Source organism: Sus scrofa, chromosome 17 (assembly GCF_054392235.1).
Source record: "Sus scrofa isolate SSC_HxYL_T2T_F1_AM1 chromosome 17, Sscrofa_HxYL_maternal_Yorkshire_Landrace_v2.0, whole genome shotgun sequence".
Lineage (NCBI taxonomy): Eukaryota > Metazoa > Chordata > Mammalia > Artiodactyla > Suidae > Sus > Sus scrofa.
Window position 1 is genome coordinate 23328889 of NC_139399.1, and position 18118 is coordinate 23347006.

Below are 18118 nucleotides of genomic sequence, written 5' to 3' on the forward strand. Positions count from 1 at the left end.
CATGTATTAATGAAGAGTGTCTGGAACCCAATTCAAAGTTTTGTATTTGGCCTTTTTCTATCTAATATTTCATCCAGCCTCAGGTGAAGAATGTGATCAAATTGCAGATGGCTTGAAATCAGGAAGATGGTAGAACTAAGGTCAAAAAAGACTTGTAGAAAGAAAAAAGAAGCTGGTCCTGGAATTTTTGCACTCCTGCTATGTCATCTCTTTCTCAGCCTAGCCCAGCCTCACCATGGCGGACACCTTCATGGGCATCTGGAAGCTAGTGGACAGCAAGAATTTTGATGACTGCATGAAGTCAATTGGTGTGGGTTTTGCCACCAGGCAGGTGGCCAACATGACCAAGCCTACCACAGTCATCGAAGTGAATGGGGACACAATCACCATAAAAACACAAAGCACCTTCAAGAGCGCAGAGATCAGCTTCAAGCTGGGATTGAAGTTTGATGAGACAACAGCAGATGATAGGAAGGTCAAGTCCATTGTGACACTGGATGGAAGCAAACTTGTCCACGTGCAGAAGTGGAATGGACAAGAGACAACGCTTGTTCGGGAACTAGTTGATGGGAAACTCATCCTGACACTCACCCACGGCAGTGCAGTTTGCACTTGCATTTATGAGAAAGAGGCATGACCTGCCCATCCCTTCATTGACTGCTCCTTCCAATTGGCTACTCCTGGACTCAGCACCAGATTGCCTCGTTTTTTTCCTGTGGCATTTTGTAAAAATCCACTTTGGGGATATTCTCCTGGGGTCACGTGGCACCAGCCTGCATATAGTTCCGGTTCTTGTTGTGTATGTTTGTTTTTTTTAACTGCATCCAAAGGATGCGCTGAGGTCAATAAAACAGCCAAGGCCACCCCTCCAAAAAGAGAAAAAAGATATGGCAACAATAATGAGATAAGCTTTAATATAAGTCCTGAAAACCAGCGACACAGGAAGAGGTTGGAGAGGAGCAGACATTTTTTGTTTGTTAATTTTTTTAACTTTTAATTTCCCTTAATGATTTTTATTTTTTTCCATTATAACTGGTTTACAAGTGCAGAAGTTTATATGAAAATTATTTTGGTAATTTAGAGGAACATAAATTCCTATTGGATCCAAATTAACCCAAATGGTTTCTGTCTGTGCTAAGAGATACATAACGTTCAGAATTTGGAATGTTATCGTCTTAGCTTAAACCACACCAAGAAGGATGCATGTTAATTATCTCACTTCAGGGGATACACTGACCATCTGAGGTATCCAGGGAAGAACAACTAGGCTGATTATAGTCTAGAAACTATGCCATGTGATAGGTAATTGGAAGAACAAGGAAAAGAGAAATGTGATGATTGGTTCAAATTATGTAAAGGGCTTTTGCATAGGAGAAGGTTTAGGCATTTAGTGATTGCTCTCAAAGAAGGACCTAGCAAGCTTAAGAAGACAAATTTGGGCTCCAACTAATAAACTGCTTGAAAATAGATGGATTCATTCCGTTGAGCTCTCAGTCACCAGAAGCAAGACAATTAAAATTGTGTGCCTTTTTTAGAGGCTGTTCAAACATCAGATAACACCAGATGGATTCTAAATTATCTTCCAATTTAGGATTTGGTCATTCTTATATCATCCATAATCAATATAAACCCCAAATACTTTTTTAGGCTGGTCTGATTCATTTAATAAATATTACTATTCTCACATTGTGAGGCAGTTTCAAATTCCCTAAACCAGGGTTTCCCTAAGTGTATGTCACAGATGGGCAGGGTCCTTTTGTATCTCATACTCAAAATTTCATGTGCAAAAAATTAAGATTATTGTATGCTACATTCTTTCTCAGAACGTCACAACACACATTTGCATGTTAGAGGCTCTGAAAAGTATTGCAGTTAAAAATAAAAACAATTCTTGGGGATTCCTGTTGTAGCTCAGCAGGTTAAGAATTTGACTAGCATCCATGAGGATGAGGGTTAGATCGCTGGCCTTGCTCAGTGGGTTAAGGATCTGGCGCTGCCATGAGCTGTGGTGCAGGTCGCAGATGCAGCTTGGATCTGGCATTGCTGTGACTGTGGTGTACATAGGCTGGCAGCTGCAGCTCCAATTCGACCCCTAACCTGGGAACTTCCATATGCATAGGTGTGGCCATAAAAAGCAAAATAAAAACAAAAACAGAAACAAATAAACAAATATAGAAAAAACCCCAACAATTCTTAAATTTTTCAGTGGAGTGTTCTAAAGTCCTCTACTTTATCTTCTCTGATATTTCAGCCTCAATGTCCATAATCACTCTGGCCATCCAATAAGTTCTCCCTAACCTTTCCCACAATTCAGCTCTTCCTATTTTTCTTTATTTGGAAGATTTTCATTCTTGTGTCTTGGGTCATTCTTGTGAAAGCAAAGCCTAAAAGAAACCTCACTTTTGCACCCATATAATAGTCTTAAAAAGTGGTTGCGTTTCATGCAGTTTACTTATTAGCACCTGATGGTACATTAGAACCTAATATAGTGTGATGTAGGCTACAACCCTGGTGTAGTGTTTCTCACCAAATAGGTATTCAATAAATCTTCCTGGAATGATTAAAGGAATCATGAGGCAAGTTGGATCTCTATTGACCCATGCTCAGGTCAATGTAAATAGCTAATTTAAGATTATAGTCTTTTATGATCACAAAGATTAAATAAGATAGAATACTGTCAAACACTGACAGACTTTTCTTGGGCAAAGCATCAATGTAGCCCATATTGATTTTTTTTAAACAAATACTTCTCACTTAGTCATTCTTGGTCCCCACTTGATGATTGCCTACCAAATGGAAGGGTGGCTTCTTAGATATCACTATGTTTCAATGAATGAGCTGCATTTTCTGTTACCATTGTTTTATTTTAAATATTCTGTTTTTGTTAAGAGGGGGTGGCTATACTTTTGCCTGGTCTGGTTTCTCATCACAGTCTGATTTCTTATCACAGATTGGACAAACTTGGTGATTTTACTCTCTAAATAAAGCTAGTAATATATTCTAGGCCTTCTGGCCAACTAGGTCTAGGAGGAAAAAATGGTTTTTGACTCAGATTATTGCAGGTCTCACCCTGGGAATGTATATAAGGCTCTCTAAACACCTTAAATGACAGAATCTAAGGCTAACAATGATTGTCCCTTTATGAATCAGCAAGAAAGGGGGATTAAAAAAAATAAGTAATGACTTTCCCCCAACCCTCAGCTCTTTTCTTTCCATGCAATGAAAACTTCCAAAACCAGGTAGTTCCAATACCTGATCCAAAAATCATAAATGGGATTGTCTTGGCCAAACTTAAGCAGGAAGTCCAGCCAAAGGGAAATTGAGAGTTATTTCAGGTAAGGATGGATTACTTTCAATTAAGGGTAGTTGACATGCCTTATCAAATGAAATTTGTGAGTAATAAGAATTTCCTTTCCTACAGAATTTTATGTCTACTACGTCTCTCAAAATTTCCTCTCCCATATTTAATAACTTACAGTTCAATGACAGTGACTAAAAAGAAATTAATTTTCCAAAGATCAGTGGTTGTTATCAAATAGCTTATTCTAAAGTTTGAATTAGGAGAATAATGATGATATTAGAAATTATTTAAATTATAAAATATTCAGAAATTAGAAAAATTAGAAAATATTTCATTCATCCCAAGAAGTTTTCTCTTATTGGAATAAAGTTAAAAAATAATTGAAGTTTAAAAAAGTACTCAAGGAGCTCTCTTGTGGCCAGGGGATTAAGGATCCAGTGTTGTAACTATAACAGATTGGATGGCTGCTGTGGCATGGGTTCGATCCCTGGCCCAGGAACTTCCACATGCTTTGGGCATGGCCTACATAAATAAATAAATAGATAAGTAAAATAAAAAAGTACTCAAGTAGTTTGTGCATACAGAGTATATACAGTGTGTCTTTTCTTCAAAAGAATTCATTGAATAATTACTTAGATCTTGTTTTTCCTCTTTATCTATTGCATTAATATTAGGATTAAGGAGTATAATTATAATTAGCCTACCATTTCTTAACCTTTTAGTGGTTAATATCAAATCCTTGAGAATCTGTGATTCAGTATCCCTGAGATGTCTAGTCAAATGCCAAGTGCACCAAAGGTAAACAGTATTAGAAAGAAAGAAAATTACCTTCTTTTCATTGAATAATGAAATAAATCTCCTACAAAGTTGTGCCGATGAAGACACTCAAGGGCTCTGTTCTAACTCTTTGAAGGACTTTACCATCTATTTCTTCCCTGACAACCTTTTAGCCAGACTCCTCATTTAGAACTTCATTTGCCTTCAGAAGAGGAGTGAAGATGTATGTTGCCTAATAAATTGTTATTATCAAATGATCAAGTTCCACCTAAGGATTTTAGCTAAAGAATGCTCAAGCATCTGGGAAAAGTATGAGATCCTCATCAAGATATTTACCTTCTAATACACAACACTGAAGACCACTGTCACTTAGACTCTTCTGACTTTTCCTCTTTACCCCAACTGGATGACCAATTATTCACTCTTAGCATCCTTTCATTTCTTTAGCCACTTGAAGGAATCATCAGTCTTCCCAGTGATTCTGTGACTATGTCTAGAATCTTTCTGTAAGGGGCTTATCAAGCATGCTTCCCATCTGGCCTTCTCTCTGCTTTTCCTTGGTGAACAAGCACATTCCAAGTGTAGGAGAGAGACACTTTATTTTTTTATCCTCTGAATTTCAATACCCAGGGCGGTGCCCTTGTATCAAAGCGACACAAGAGATCAACAGGAGAAAAAGCATACCTATTTTATTCAACTTTAATATTTTAATGTTTACATTTACACAGGATTATCACAGAAAAGAAAAATGTAAAACCCACAGAAGCAGTTAAGTCTGAGTACCTATATACCATTTTGCCAAAGAAAGATAAATTTGTGGGTCACAATAAAAAGGAAAGGGGTCTGGTCTCCTAGGAGAATTAAATTGTAATAAAGTGATATGAGGGAAATTAATGGAAGATGAGGGTTATTTCAATGAGTTTTGCTTAGGAGATTCAAGTCCAAGTACTATGATCAGTCACCTTCCTCCTCCTGTTCTGAGAGGGGGAAGGGAGACACTTCCACAAAGGGAAGTTTCCACCTTGCCTTCAAGTGATAAGTGGGAGGGTCAAGAATTTTCCTATGTGCCCTGTTTCTCAGTTGCCTTCAGCTCAAAATAATCCTTATGCTACAATGGCATCTTTTGGAGGTGGCACATTCTGACGTCCTCCCCAAAGTCTCTGGGAAGTCACCTTGACCTGGACATACTTTCCTGTACTCATATCCAACCCGGTGCTCGAGACTCAGTCTGTCCTCACTTTTATATGCTCCTCCTTCCGCCTTTACCCACGAAGTCTTGTTCTCTGATCCCTGTCTCTGCTGATCCACCCCAAGGACATTTCCCCACCCACCTCTGTCCTCCCTTGTGACCCGGAACACCCTTATCTAGTCTCATCCATGACACTGAGCTTGCACTTTCCTTTGATGCCTTTCCATCTTCTCATTATTATAGCATACAGACTTCATCCAACCTCCTTCTGAACTTTTAAAATTTCTTTTCTCTTTATTTATTTTTTAATATTTCTTGTTTTTATTAAAGTACAGTTGATTTACAATGTTGTGTCAGTTCCTCCTGTATAATAAAAAGTGACCCAGTCTTACATATATATACATTCTTTTTCTCATACTTTCATTCATGTTCTACCCCAGGAGATTAGGTATAGTTCCCTGTGCTGTACAGTAGAACACTGCTGTTTATCCATTCTAAATGTAATAGTTTGGCTCTATTAGCTCCAAACTCGCAATCCATCCGTTCCCTCCTCGCTTGGCACTATTCACAATAGCCAAAATATGGAAACAACCTAAATGTCCATCAACAAAGGAATGGATTAAGATGTAGTACATATATACAATGTACTACTTAGTTATAAAAAAATGAAATAAGTAGTTCCTGTCGTGTCTCAATGAAAACAAATCTGATTAGCGTCCATGAGGACGAAGGTTTGATCTCCGGCCTCACTCGGTGGGTTAAAGATCTGGCGTTGCTGTGAGTCATGGTATAGGTCGTAGACACAGCTCAGATCCCATGTTTCTGTGGCTTTGGTGTAGGCTAGCAACTACAGCTCCTATTCGACCCGTAGCCTAGGAATCTCCATATGCCATGGATGTGGCCCTAAAAGGCAAAAAATAAAATAAAATAAAATAAAATAAAATAAAATAAGGTAAGGTAAGATAAGGTAAGATAAGATAAAATAAAATAAAAAGTCATTTGCAGCAGCATGGATGCAACTGAAGCCTATACTAAATGAAGAACTTTCCTTTTTAATTCTCAATTATTTTTCTTTCTCTTTTTGCCTCTTCCTTTTTCTGGTTTTACTTTTTCTTTTTTTAAATCTCAAAAAGTTTTGCTTCTTTCAAAGCAAAACTTTTAGTTTCAAATGTTATTTCTCATGAAGGCTTCCTGAATGGTTTAGGGGTATTATAAATTTTTAATATTAATTTACTCTTTTTCTTGGAAGCTACAATGATACTAATTATGATACTATGTTTTGTGATGGAAGACTAAGTGGCTTTTGAACAAGCAAGTAGGGAATAGGAAAGAATGAAAATAGATATTAAATTGATTATATTTCACTGACAAAAATAAAAGCCACTAGTTGGAACCATCTTCTTTTCACTCCTTCCACCAAACCTGCAGACTTGCTTGCATCTGCTTCCATTGTTTTTCTCTATATAAATATATTTATATATGTGTGTGTGTATGTATGAATATATATATATATGTATATACATATGTATTTAAATTTCTAGTTTCAATCAAATGCATGTGTTACCTTTCTGCTTTTGCTTACTCAAATTCGGTCTTTAAATAATTTTCTTTCATTTTTGCATGATCAATCAAACTTTCCCTCTTTGTTGGATTTTCCCCATTTGCTTGCAAAGTGTCCTTATATCTTACAAGTGAATAAGAAGTCAAATATCTCCCTTAAATCACTTTCCATTGTAGCTCTTCCATCTCAGGGCTGTCCCGTACTGTTGCCTGTTCCCCTTCCCATCAGTATTTCTCTAAAGAGTAAATGTGACCATTCTGTCTTCATTTCTTACCACTCTTATTCTTAAAACCACTTTGATCTGGGGCCCATTCTCAAGCTTCCCTGGAACTACTCTTGTAAAGGTTAATAATAACCTCCAACAGCCAAATCAAAGAACACTTTCTGCCTTCCTATTACCAGATCTCGCATCCACAAATGTATCCATTATTTTCTTTAACATCTCCTGGCATAGTTCTACACATGGGCTGTCTTTTTTTTTATTTTTATTTTTTTTTTATTTTTTTTTGCTATTTCTTTGGGCTTCTCCCGCAGCATATGAAGGTTCCCAGGCTAGGAATCCAGTTGGAGCTGTAGCTGCCGGCCTACACCAGAGCCACAGCAACGTGGGATCCAAGCCACGTATACAACCTACACCACAGCTCACAGCAACGCTGGATCCTTAACCCACTGAGCAAGGGCAGGGATCGAACCCGCAACCTCATGGTTCCTAGTTGGATTCGTTAACCACTGCACCACGATGGGAACTCCCAACACATGGGCTGTCTTTGCTGGTTCTTCCTATTTGCTTTAACCTTAAACTGCTTGTCTCTCCCTCTCCCTCTTCTTCACCCTCCTGACTCCCTTCTCTTCTCCCCATGTCCTTTCTTTTTCTCCTCTGATTTCTCCTCCCTCTTCTCTTTATGAAAATTTCTTTCTAGGTGATCCCATCCACATTCATGGCTTAAAATAATGTTCTATATGTTCTACACACATTCTGTGAGAGTAAGGGCCAGTATCCCTTGCTGTTGTTCGCGTTTTACTGTCTAATGCAATGCCTGGGAAAGAGTAAGCTCATGTATTACTCTGCTGCAGTTGCCATAACACAGTAACATAGACTGGGGATGGAGGTTAAAGAATAGAATTATATTTCTTGGTTGTAGAGGCTGGGAAGTTCAAGATCAAGGTGCCACAATGGAATACTACTCAGCCATAAAAAAGAATGACGTGGAGTTCCTGTCATGGCGCACTGGTTAATGAATCCGACTAGGAACCATGAGGTTGCAGGTTCGATCCCTGCCCTTGCTCAGTGGGTTAACGATCCGGCGTTGCCGTGAGCTGTGGTGTAGGTTGCAGATGCGGCTCGGATCCCACGTTGCTGTGGCTCTGGCGTAGGCTGGTGGCTACAGCTTCGATTCGACCCCTAGCCTGGGAACCTCCATATGCCGTGGGAGCAGCCCAAGAAATAGTAAAAAAAAGACAAAAAAAAAAAAAAGAATGACATAATGCCATTTGCAGCAACATGGATGGAACCTAGAGACTCTCATACTGAGTGAAATGTATCAGAAAAACAAAGACAAATACCATATGATACCACTTATAACTGTAATCTAATATACAGCACAAATGAACACCTCCACAGAAAAGAAAATCATGGACTTGGAGAATAGACTTGTGGCTGCCCGATGGGAGAAGGAGGGAGTGGGAGGGATCGGGAGCTTGGGGTTATGAGATACTTCTTAGAATAGATTTACAAGGAGATCCTGCTGAGTAGCATTGAGAACTATGTCTAGATACTCATATTGTAACAGAACAAAGGGTGGGGAAAAAATGTATACATGTAAGAGTAACTTGATCCCCATGCTGTTTATTCAAATAAACATACATAAAGATTAAAAAAAAAAAAAAAAGATCAAGATGCCAGCTAGGTAAGTTTCATTCCAAGGCCTCTTCTCTTGGCTTGTAGGAGCTGCCTGTGTGCTCCTGGGACCTCTTCTTTGGGTTGCTTCAGAGAAAGAACAAGTTTTCCAGTGTTTCTTCTTATAACAGCAGTAATTTTTTTTTTTTTTTTTTTTTTTTTTTTTTTTTTTTTAGGGCCACACCTATGGCATATGGAAGTTCTTAGGCTAGGGGTTGCATAGTAGCTACAGCTGGTGGCCCACCACAGCCACAGCAATGTAGGATCTGAGCCATGTCTGTGACCTACACCACAGCTCATGGCAACACGGGATACTTAACCCACTTAGTGAGGCCAGGGATCAAACTCCCATCCTCATGGCTATTAGTTTGGTTTGTAACCCACTAAAAGAATTTTTGAATAAACTAGTAAGTACTTAAATGTTTTCAAAATTGTGTATTATTTATTTATTTGACATATATCATTGTGGAAATTTAGATTGTACAGGTTAATTTAATGCATTTATATATTGTAATATTATTGTCATTGCAGGGATAATTAGCACCTCTATCATGCTACATAATTACCATTTCTTTTTAATGGTTGGAATAATTCAGTTTTTGTCTCTTAGCAAGTTTGATGATAATAATGCTATCATATACTACATACACTGTGGTCTGTATTCAATATACTCTTCATTAGATCTCTAGGGATTATTTACTACCTGCTGCATGGTAAACAATATCTTTCCTATCCCCCTACTCCCCAACTCCTAGTAACTATCATTTTGTTCGCTGTTTTAGCAAATTTGGCTTTTTTGATTCCTCATATGAATGCTATCAGACATTTGTCTTTCTTTGCTTGGATTATCTCACTTAGAATAATGTCCACAAGGTCCATCTGTGTTGTCACTAATGTTTGGGTGCCTTACTTTCTCATGGCTTAATAAAACTCCAATATGTGTGTGTATGTATGTATATCTTACATTTTCTTTGCCCATTCATCCATTGATGGGAAAAACACTATGGCATTGACACAAAAATAGACACGACACAAAAATAGACACGACACACAGACCAGAACAGAACAGAATAGAGAACCCAGAATTAACCGCCTATGTATACAATCAATTGATATTCAACAAGAGAGCCAAGAATACCCAATGGGGAGAAGATAGTCTCTTCAACAAATAGTGCTGGGAAAATTGGATGAGGATACAGAATAATAAAATTGGACCCTTCTTTTACACAACTCACAAAAATTAACTCAAAATGGATCAGAGACTTAAATATAAGATCTGGTACCATAAAACTCCTATAAGAAAATGTAGAAAAGAAGTTCCTCAAGGTTGGTCTTGGCAATAATTCTTTTGGATATGAGATCAAAAGCACAAACTACGAAAGCAAAAATCAACAAGTGGGACTACATCAAACTAAAAATTTGTACAACAAAAAAAGTAATCAACAAAATGAAAAAGCAACCCATGGATTTGCAAATCATGTGTCTGATAAGGGGTCAATATTCAAGATATAAAAGGAACTCATACAACCTAATAGCAAAAAAATCCCAAGTAAACCAATTAAAAAATATGCAAAGACCTAAACAGATATGTCTCTGAAGAATATACACAAATGACAAACAGGTACATGAAAAAGTGCTCAGTGTTACTAATTATCAAGGAAATGCAAATCAAAACCACAATGTGATATCACCTCAGACCTGTTAGAATAGCTACTATCAAAAAAGCAAGTGATAACAAGTGCTGGTAAGGGAATGGAGAAAAGGGAATCTCGCGAACTGTTGGTGGGAATATAAATTGGTGCAACTACTGTGAAAGTATGGAGTTTCCTCAAAAAGTTTAAAAAGACAGCTACCATATATACCACTTCTAGGTATGTACCCTAATGAATAAAGACACTGTCTCAAATAGGTATCTGCACCAAAGTTCATGGAAACAACCTAAGTGCTCATGGTGGAGGAATAAGGAACCTGTTATGTATATAATGCAATATCTTTCAGTCATAAGAAAGAAGGAAATTCTGCCATTTGCTATCACATGGATGAACCTTGAGGATATTATGCTAAGTGCAATAAGCCAGACAGAGAAGGGCATACAATGTATGCTCTCACTTACAATTAGAATCTTAAAAAAAATATATTGAACTCATGGAAATAGGTAGTAGTTTGGTGGATTCTAAGATTGGGACTTGGGGTGGGGGAAATGAGTGAATGTGGTCAAAGTGTATAAACTTTCAGTTACAAGATGAATAAATTCTGGAGATCTAATGTACAATGTGGTGACTACAGTTAACAATACTCAAGGAGTCCCATTGTGGCTCAGGGGATCAAGGATCCAGTATTGTTACTGCAGCACCTTGGGTGTCCTACGGCCTGCGAACTTCCACATGTCATGGGTGGCAGCCAAAACAAACAAACAAACAAATTCTATATATATACTATATAATAGTATACTTGGAAGTTGCTAAGAGAATAGATCCTAAAACTTCTTACCATATACTCACTCAAAAGGTAACTAAGTGAGATGATGGATGTGTTAACTACTACTATTGGGCTAGTCATCTTGCAACATGTATATCAAAAGCCATACACCTTAAAGTTACACAATGTTGTATGTCAATTCAATCTCCATAATGCCGGGGGGTGGAGTGGGAAATGAAATGATAGTTTAAGAGTGGTTTTTGAGATTTGTGCTTTCTTTTAAAAACACGTTTAAATTTGCTTTTGAAAAGTTTTAAATACTATTATGGTCTTCCCTCTTTACTTAAGTCCATACATAGACTGCTTAGCTATAAAAGGCAATATAGCCTAGATTATGGATGTGGGATTTCTGAATAATCCTAAAATTTTAAACTATTGATCATTTGAACCTGATAATGTTTTTTTTTGTTTTTTGTTTTTTGTTTTTTGTTTTTTGTTTTTTTTTTTAGGGAGGAGCCATGGGGGTGAAGAAGTATGTTTTGGGCAATTTTATGTGTTTAGCATCTTTCTTGATCCATTAGATGCCAGGAGCACTGCCCACATTTGGACAAATGAAAAGGTATTCCAGACATCTTTAATGTCCTCAGAATAGATGGTGGCGGTGAACTGTCCCTATTGAGAACCATGGTCCTAAAGTACATTCTTCTCTGAGAAACTGGCCTGGGAAGTAAAAGTACATTTTCTCTGCCAGAGCCCAGCTCAAAACTTGGCCTTTTTTCCACAAGACTAGATCCTTTGAAGGTCAAGGAGGGTTTTGAAGGTCAAGGAGGATTTTGAATGTTAAAGAAGATTTTGCATAATCTGGCTACCACTAAATTTAAGCCCTACTGTTCTCCTTACTGTGCAAGACACCACACCGCACTTAGCTATGTGAAATTCTTCAAATAAGCCTTCTTCCTATCTTTACTTTTACACTGGTGCCCTTGCACAAATTCACACTGGTTGGTGCCCTTGCCACCAGTTTCCTGGTAAAAGTATCCCTTCAACAAATTCGATCTTATTTTTGTTTTGTTTTGATCTTGTTTTGTGTTTTCTTTTTTATGGGCTGCACCTGTGACATAATGAAGTTTTTGGGCTAGGGGTTGAATTGGAGCTGCAGCTGCAGGTGTATCCCATAGTCATGGCAGCACTAGATCCTTAACCCACTGAGTGAGGTCAGGGATTGAACCTGCATCCTCATGGGCACTATGTCGGTTTCTTAATCTACTGAGCCACAATGAGAACTCAGCACAAGACTTTTTGATAAACTCTCTTGAACGCATTCCTTCATTTGCTATTTATTTAGCATTTTAAAACTTTTGCTTACAATTATGTAAACACATTTCAGGTTTCTGTTGTTGTTTAAAAATGTATATATCATTTATCCTAATGACCTCCTAACTTTGTGGACATTGGGACTATTAAAAATTTATTTTATCTAATTTTATTGAAGCAACTCTTTTATTACTAGCCAAACAAAATGTAAAAATACCCACAAAAGATCTTTGCTCACCTTACTGAATGTGAAGTTATAAATCAGCATGTAAAATATTACCCACAAAGTTTCCTTCCATTTTTTTTCCCCTTTGACTATGGAAGTTGGTTAATTTTATTAGACTAATATGGTTACTTTTAACTCCAATCAAGTGTACTTTGGAAAGGTTTACTATTAGTACAATCCACCTATGTGATTTCAATAGAGAAAAATAGACGTGTTGGTGTTTGAATTCAGGCATAATAGATTGTGGCTGAGAGTGAGCAGGGCTTATTGGTTTTTAACCTGGTTTTCATTTGGGAAGTTAAATTATACAGATCTGAAAATAGGAGTAGGTAATGGAAAGACAAGCACTCTTATACTATGAAAAACTTTGGATGTGATTCTTCCCTGTTCTGCCCTGGGAAGTCCCTCTGAAGTCACAGGGAGGTCCCTGAACCCCAGCTGGGATAGGAGCAGTCTTGAGACTTCCATGAAGACATCCACTTGGATGGCTCTAAAGTGGGGCTAGTGAACTCATTCCTAATAACCAGTCAACTCCTTTTTAGTTCATTTTCCAGGGCAAGATTAGATCATGTTGGAAACCTCACCAAAGAACCTTATAAAAAGAGATGAACTCATTCCCAATTTTCATCAGGTTTTGAAGCAAAACCATAAAAACCACTATCCCACCTCAGGCTACTGGAAACACATTTGCATTCATTCTTAGGAACAGAAATATCTCCAGGCAAATATTTCAGCGACAGTGCCTGTAACTTTTACCTTCTTAAGAAACCCACCTTGGTAAGGCATTTATTCTGGAGAGCCATGTAGCCCATTGCCAGGCAGGCTAGATGATATTTAAAAGGGAATTCCCAGTTTTGAGAAGAGTCACAGCTCCTCAAACTCTTTCTTCCAATAAAGAATTGATATGATGGGTTACATTGCCACCAGGTCATAGGCTGGTTCTTTGAGAGATAACAGTAACTGTTTTCCAATGGAAACTTCTTGTAAATGTAGCTTGTCCTTAATTTACTAATTTACTAGGCAAGTGCGTGAGGTGATAACAGCCCTTGTTTGCTAAGTGTCATCAAGACCAGTGAGTCTAAGAGTCAAAGAACATGTGAATAGATAGCCACAGGTTTTTATTCATGCTAACAGCACTTTATTGACATTAATTTACAGTAAAATGAATAAATATTAAGCATACAGCTTGATGCATTTTGATGCCTGTCACTCATATCATAAGGAATATTTCCATCACCTCAGAAAATTCCTTAGTGTTCTTTCTGATCATGCGTTCATCCTGAATTTTTTCTCTTGACTTCACGCAGTACACCGTGTCCTCTTTTTTTTTTTTTCACTTTTTTGTGAACGTTATCTATGTTGTCACTGCGTGTATTTGTTTGTTGGTAATTCTTTATCGCCCCATTATATTTCAGTATATGAATTTGCCACAATTAGTTGATGCATTTTCCAGTCTGGGTCTTTTATGAATAGTGATGCTATAAATATTCATGTATGCACAAGTCAGTTTGTGGAACATATGCACTCACGTCTCTGGGCCAAGTGCATAGGAGTACAATAACCAGGTAACAGAGTGAGTGTATATATAAATTTACTAGGAACTGCCAAACAATTTCCAAAGTGATTGTATTATTTTACTTTCTTAAACCAACAATACATAAAAGTTCTGGATGTTTCATATCCTCACCAGTGCTTGGTACTATCAAATTCTTTTGAAGGATATACAAAGAGGTTTACCAAATCTCCAGTGCCCAATCTATTTTAGTTAGTCTTACGTATGGACAATGAAAAGCGTACCAGGAAAGGGATTTTTTAAACATCATCATTGTTTTGATTTGGATTTCTCTAATACTTAGCAACGGTGAGCATCTTTTCATGTGCTTGTTGAGCCATCTGTATGTCTTCTTTGCAAAAATGTCGTTCAGCTCTATTGCTCATTTTTTGATTGTTTTTTTGTTTGTTTTTTTTGGTTTTTTGATATTGAGTTATATGAGCTATTTACATATTTTAGATATTAAACCATTTTTGGTTATACCACTTGCAAATATTTTCTCCCATTCCATAGATTATCTTTTCGTTTTGTCAATGATTTCCTTTTCTGTGCAAAAGCTTTTCACTTTAATTAGATCCCATTTGGTTCTTTTGCTTTTATTTTTTTTTAGCCTTAGGAAAGTGACTTTTTAGAAAACTTTCTTTATGTGTGTATATATATGTATATGTATGTGTGTGTGTGTGTGTGTGTGTGTGTGTGTGTGTGTGTGTATTTTTTTTTTTTAACCCATTAAGTTCCCAGGTCAAGGACCAACCCTGTACCACAGCTGCAGCCAGAGCCACAGCAGTGAAAACTCCAGATCCTAACCTACCGAGCCATGAGGAAACCCCCAGGAGAACAATTTTAAAAAATACTGCTATAGGAGTTCCCGACGTGGCTCGGATCCTGCGTTGCTGTGGTTCTGGTGTAGGCTGGCAGCTGTGGCTCCGATTGGACCCCTAGCCTGGGAACCTCCATATGCTGCAGGAGCAGCCCAAGAAATGGCAAAAAGAGAGGAAAAAAAAATACCACTATGATTTGTGTCAGAGTGTTCTGCCTATGGTCTCTTCCAGGAGTTTTATGGTTTCCAGTCTTACATTTAGGTCTTTAATCCATTTTGAGTTTATTTTTGTATATGGTGTGAAGAAATGTTCTAATCTCACTGTTTTACATGTAGCTCTCCAATTTTCCTAGCACCACTTACTGGAGAGATTGTATTTTCTCCACTGTCTATTTCTTGCCTTATTTATCATAGATTAATTGACCATAGATGCATGGCTTTATTTTTGGGCTCTCTCTTCTGTTGTATTGATCCATGTGTCTATTTTTGTGTCAGTATCATGGTATTATGATTATTGCAACTTTGTAGGATAGTCTGAAATCTGGGAGCGTGATGCTTCCAGGTTTGTTCCATCTACTCAAGATGGCTTTGGCAGCAATCCTGAGAAACAAAAACCAAGCAGGAGGCATAACTCTCCCGGACTTCAAGAAATACTACAAAGCCACAGTCATCAAAACAGTGTGGTACTGGTATCAAAACAGACAGACATGAAAGGAACAGAATACAGAACCCAGAAATAAACCCTGACCCCTATGGTCAATTAATCTTTGACAAGGGAGGCAAGAACATAAAATGGGAAAAGGAAAGTCTATTCAGCAAGCATTGCTGGGAAACCTGGACAGCTGCATGCAAAGCAAAGAAACTAGAACACACCCTCACACCATGCACAAAAATAAACTCAAAATGGCTGAAAGACTTAAATATACGACAGGACATCATCAAACTCCTAGAAGAAAACATAGGCAAAACACTCTCTGACATCAACATCATGAATATTTTCTCAAGTCAGTCTCCCAAAGCAATAGAAATTAGAGCAAAAAAAAATCCATGGGACCTAATCCAACTGAAAAGCTTTTGCACAGCAAAGGAAACCCAAAAGAAAACAAAAAGACAACTTTCAGAATGGGAGAAAATAGTTTCAAATGATGCAACTGACAAGGGCTTAATCTCTAGAATATATAAACAACTTATACAACCCAACAGTAAAAAAGCCAATCAATCAATGGAAAAATGGGCAAAAGACCTGAATAGACATTTCTCCAAGGAAGATATACAGATGGCCAACAAACACATGAAAAAATGCTCAACATCCCTGATTATAAGAGAAATGCAAATCAAAACTACCATGAGATACCACCTCACACCAGTCAGAATGGCCATCATTAATAAATCCACAAATAACAAGTGCTGGAGGGGCTGTGGAGAAAAGGGAACCCTCCTGCACTGCTGGTGGGAATGGAAACTGGTACAGCCACTATGGAGAACAGTTTGGAAATACCTTAGAAATCTATCCATAGAACTTCCATATGACCCCACGATCCCACTCTTGGGCATATATCCAGACAAAACTCTACTTAAAAGAGACACATGCACCCGCATGTTCATTGCAGCACTATTCACAATAGCCAAGACGTGGAAACAACCCAAATGTCCATCAACAGATGATTGGATTCGGAAGAGGTGGTATATATACACAATGGAATACTACTCAGCCATAAAAAAGAATGACATCATGCCATTTGCAGCAACATGGATGGAACTAGAGACTCTCATACTGAGTGAAATGAACCAGAAAGACAAAGACAAATACCATATGATATCACTTATAACTGGAATCTAATATACAGCACAAATGAACATCTCCTCAGAAAAGAAAATCATGGACTTGGAGAAGAGACTTGTGGCTGCCTGATGGGAGGGTGAGGGAGTGGGAGGGATCGGGAGCTTGGGGTTATGAGATACTTCTTAGAATAGATTTACAAGGAGATCCTGCTGAGTAGCATTGAGAACTTTGTCTAGATACTCATGTTGCAACAGAACAAAGGGTGGGGAAAAAAATGTAATTGTAATGTATACATGTAAGGATAACTTGATCCCCTTGCTGTACAGTGGGAAAAGAAAAAAAAAAGAAAAAAAAGAAAAAAAAATCTTAACCTGAAAAAAAAAAAAAAAAAAGATGGCTTTGGCAATTGGGATCTTTTGTGGTTTCATTAAATTTTAGGACTGTTTGTTCTAGTTCTGTGAAAAATGTCATGAATAGTTTGATAAAGATTGCATTAAGTCTATAGATTGCTTTGTAGGCATTTTAAGAATATTAATTCTTGGAGTTCCCACTGTGGCTCAGTGAGTTAAGGAGCCAGTGTCACTGCAGCTGTGGTATAGGTCATGGCTATGGCTCAGATTTGATCCCTGGCCCCGGGAACTTCCATAAGCCTTGGGTGTGGTTAATTTTTTTTTTAATTATCTAGCTTTTCTGTTTATTTTGTTCTTTCAAGTTTATTTTTTTTAATTTTGTATTTATTTATTTATTTATTTTTTGTCTTTTTGCTATCTCTTTGGGCCGCTCCTGTGGCATATGGAGGTTCCCAGGCTAGGGGTCGAATCGGAGCTGTAGCCACCGGCCTACACCAGAGCCACAGCAACGTGGGATCCGAGCCGCGTCTGCAACCTACACCACAGCCCACGGCAATGGCGGATTGTCAACCCACTGAGCAAGGGCAGGGACCGAACCCACAACCTCATGGTTCCCAGTCAGATTCGTTAACCACTGCGCCACGACCAGAACTCCTCAAGTTTATTTTTTAATATTATAGTTGCTTTATCATGTTCTGTCAATTTCTGCTGCCTGGTTAAATTTTATTCCTAGGTGGTTTTTTTGATGTGATTTTAAACAGGATTGCTTTTTATTTATTTAGTTTTTTAGAAAGAGGATTTATAATAGTTTATTATTAGTGTATAGAAAAGTAACAGATTTCTGTATATTAATTTTGTATTCTGTAACTATACTGAATTCATTTATTAGTTCAAAGAGATTTGGGGTAGAAACCTTAGGTTTTCTATATA

The 18118-nt window shown here is 37.7% G+C and overlaps 1 pseudogene; it reads left to right on the forward strand.

Moving 5' to 3' along the window:
- Positions 1-212: 212 nt before the first annotated feature.
- LOC100627705 (fatty acid-binding protein, heart pseudogene) lies at positions 213-646 on the forward strand (annotated as a pseudogene).
- The last annotated feature ends 17472 nt before the right edge of the window (positions 647-18118 follow it).